Genomic DNA, 4,031 nt, shown 5'->3' with positions numbered 1-4,031 from the left:
TTGCGGTTTCGCACTGTTCCGCAGGCATTGGCGCCTGCATCGATCAGATCTAGGAACAACTGTGGGGAAGAGTAGTAGTTGTCAGTAGTTGTTAGCATGTAGATGTTACTGACCTGCTCATATTCAAGTTGGACAGTCGATGTAGTGTTGGCGGTTGTGGCCGTTTCTGTCTTCCCAGCCAACTTGTTGATGGCAGCGTCTTAAATAGCCGCCCTACTCATCTTGGTCATCGTGGAGGGAAACAGGGCCGCCTGAAGTGTGCGGAATTGTTCTGTAATCCTCCTGGCACGGATTTTCTCGCGTGCAGTAGTTTCCTTTACGCTTTGCTGGATCCATGTTAATTTGAAGATGAGTAGGCGATCACCAGATTTTGTCTTAGGCCAATCGTTAAGCATCCTTTTTCACACCTGCTAATATCCACTAGCTAAATCCAGGGTCGAAAATAGACAGTGCGTCTAAAGATTCCTCAATATGCGGTAACGGGAATACATCCTTACGTGTTCTGGCATTCAGCTTACGATAGTCTACACAAAATCTTTACCCTCCATCTTTCTTACGGAACAGTACGACAGGTGATGCCCAGGGCCCATACAGTATTTGACACATGAAATGGGCGATGAAGTTCATCATGTATGCAAATTCTCACAAAATTTCTTCACCTGAATCGTGTATCAGGTCTACCCGACCCACACACCATGTGTCCTCATAGGCTCCAGCTACAAAGTTATTAACAACAAAGGGATTATCAAATCTCGTCTTTTTTGCTGGTGACTCTGTGGGTTCTTTATCATTACTGTGCTGCTCTCCACTATCACTTCTGTCCTTCTCATCACTGACAGATGACGATGTCATTACAATACTCTGTTCCCACCTTGAAGACATCCCTTATGAACTTGCCAACATCTTGGGGCTTTATTGCAAAGTCATTCAGGTATATGACCATGTCACGAAGGTGAACAGATCCGCCGCCATCCTTTGCATACAGGCCCTTTTGCAGTCTACAAAAATATGCAATTTAGAATAGTATTATAATGAAGTTGTCAGACTGACATATGAAGAAAATCAAGATGCTGTATATAATGCTGAATATCAGTTCAGATCCGCTCTCAATGCCCCCACTTGGCCTTCACTGCCCCCCACCTGGTCATCGCCATCGACTTCTTCGGTGTCTTGGGGACCACTCTGGTCCTGACTTCCAAGCCCACTCTCCGAGTCTTCGTCGCCCTCATATTGGCTTTCTTGGGGGCTGTCATCGTCGCTCACTTCACTGGCGCTCATTTCACTGCTGCTCATTTCACGGGCGCTCGTTAGAAAAGCGACGGTAGAATCAATTGCAGTTCTGAGCTGCGGATCAGTCATCTCTTCCCCATGGGAGAAGTCTACGGTTTCTACTCCCATGCCTGACAGTGTGTTACAAAGTGTCTCCCTGTTGAGCTGGGAGCAGGAAGGCAGGTTGAATGTTGGTGGCGGTGCAGGTGCAGTCTGATATCCTGTTATTAAAAGATTCTGATACCCCTGAAAAATGTCATAATCAATAAGTGGGGCCTGGCCTATCGCCCGCCGCGCAGCTTCCCTGAACAACTCCTCTCTTGTATACTCGCCATTTTCGGATAACTCTCGTTCTGTATTTATGAGTATGGTCAACAATGTGTCTGTAAACTGCCTTAGGCGTGCGGACACATTGTCCTGATGGTCGCTTGCGTCTTGGCTGTAGGAAAAAGAGCTTATGAATATAGGGGATTTGTATATCAGAATACAGCAGGGAATAAATTCAGATACAGGAAAGTGGATAAATTTCAAAAAAGTTTAAAACAACAAAATGTAGTACTAGAGCAGTTAACAGTTTGAAGAAAAAAGAAGATTACATATATTTTGTATATGAAAATAAATTTTAAAAAAGTACATAGGAAAGCCATGTTACCGTGGTACCGGTCATCAGCCCATGCCGACACGTACGGATCTAGGTGGTGCCGTAGAGGCTCCAGCCTCATGGCCCCTGCACGTGAGGTCTCGACTAAAGAAAAACGACAAAAAGAGTAAATTCACGATATGTAGTTTGAGGATAAGTATACAAGTATACACACATACAAACATAAAACAACAAAAAAAAACTTAACGATACTTACATCTTTCCCATAGGGACCGTAGGTACTGGACCCACACCCTCCGCCTGTACAGAATTTTCTCGCCCGGGTTGAGGGCCTCGCGCAGAAAACTCTGCGACGCGTGTTCCAGTTCTATATAGAATTTAAAGAACAACAGATTCTGAGATATATAGTAAAAAAAACACGAGTCTTGTAAATCTAAGAGTAATACTGTGTTATGAAAACGACTTCCGCATGTCCAGCTGGGCCTGAGCCATGTTTTCCGTGGTGAGGGTGTAGCGCGAGATAGAGAGATAGACAGAGATGCTGTTTCTGCTGCAGCGAGCCTGATTTCTGACGCTCTGTAAGTCCTAGTAAAACTTAAAGACGAGGAGGAAGACCCGATTCTTTTGTTTGAGAGACGGTCAAAAGGTCGCGGTGCATCCACGGACAATGCCTTTTGTCCTTCTATTTATCGCTGCCGGACCATTTGAATGGACAGTCCGGACCGCTATTGTCACGGCCCGGGTTATGAATATTCGAATGGACGTGTTTTTCTGTAAGTGGAAACCTCAAATGTTTTAGAAAAAAGAAAATAGGTATAAGATGCACAGATGCACAATGAATATATATATATATATATATATCACCCGTTTTGCAACAGCTCTTATCTCCTTGATAAACAATACCAAATCACTTACTTTTACTGAGGAGAAATCCTGCTCTCCCATACTTGATGCCGACAAATGGGACATGTCGTCTAATCCTGTAATGGATGACACGTGTTAAGGACCAAATATTCGGTCAGCCTGATTGGAAATTGTTGAATCGAAAGCAAAGATATGTACTAGGGGGAAAACAGTATGAAATGTCTGGTTTCTATGTAGAATAAAGAGCTTGTATTAGCAGTATAATTTTCATTCAAGTCATATTAAGCTGGCACAAGGCTGCAGGGGGAAATGTACCTGAACCACTTACTCCAGAGGAAGTTAAAAATCACATTATTTGGGGATCCAGTTATGTCATTGATTATAGGAGCAAGAAAAGGAGCACAACTTTGTATTTTAAGAATTTGATATATTCAGGAATTATATATTTAAGAGACCTGTTGGATGAAAATCATTGTATAAAGGAGAATAACATACTCGACAAATTGAGTGATAAGAAAGATTGTTTAGTCGAAGTGTACAAAGTGAAAAACGCAATTCCCAAAAGTTGGATAGTACTGCTGAAAAACATACAATATCAATCCACGGAACAAACAACAAAAGACTTTGATTACAAATATTACACATGCAGGTTTCTGTACAAGAAACTAATCCTTAATAAAATCAAAAGCCCAAATAGTTTAAAATCATGGGCAGCCAACTTCCATAAAAATCCTCAAATTTTTCAAATTCCTTGGATTGATAGAACAATTAACTTCACAACTGAAAGAAAACTGTCAAATTTCATGTACAAATTGCTACATAGAATTTTACCATGTAACAACAATCTTTATAAATGGAAAATAATAGATTCCCCTCTTTGCAACATTGCAAGATAATAGAGAACGAGGAACACATGTTCTTTAGTTGCACCAGGTTGGATAACTTTTGGGAAAGAGTTGAGAGATTCCTACATGTGATAAAGATGAATAGCAACATTAGTAACTTTGAAACATGTATTATTGGTTTTCCAAGAAACGTACATGTCAAAAGCAGGTAATCATATATTAACAATAGCCTTGTACACCATATTAAAATCATGGGTATTATACAAAGATAAGGCACTTTTTAGTAACACAAATTGTTTTATACTGTTCTGCAGAAACTCGAAAAATGTCATTATTACAGAAAGTAAATTATCAGAAACTAGAGCTAGACAAAAATGGGGAGAGCTAATCCCTTTAATGATTTGATAAATACTGAGTATACTGTAAATAAAGTTGATAGGACCATGAAAAAA

Source organism: Branchiostoma floridae, unplaced genomic scaffold (genome assembly GCF_000003815.2).
Source record: "Branchiostoma floridae strain S238N-H82 unplaced genomic scaffold, Bfl_VNyyK Sc7u5tJ_757, whole genome shotgun sequence".
In the NCBI taxonomy this organism is placed as follows: domain Eukaryota; kingdom Metazoa; phylum Chordata; class Leptocardii; order Amphioxiformes; family Branchiostomatidae; genus Branchiostoma; species Branchiostoma floridae.
This window is presented reverse-complemented; position numbering follows the sequence as displayed.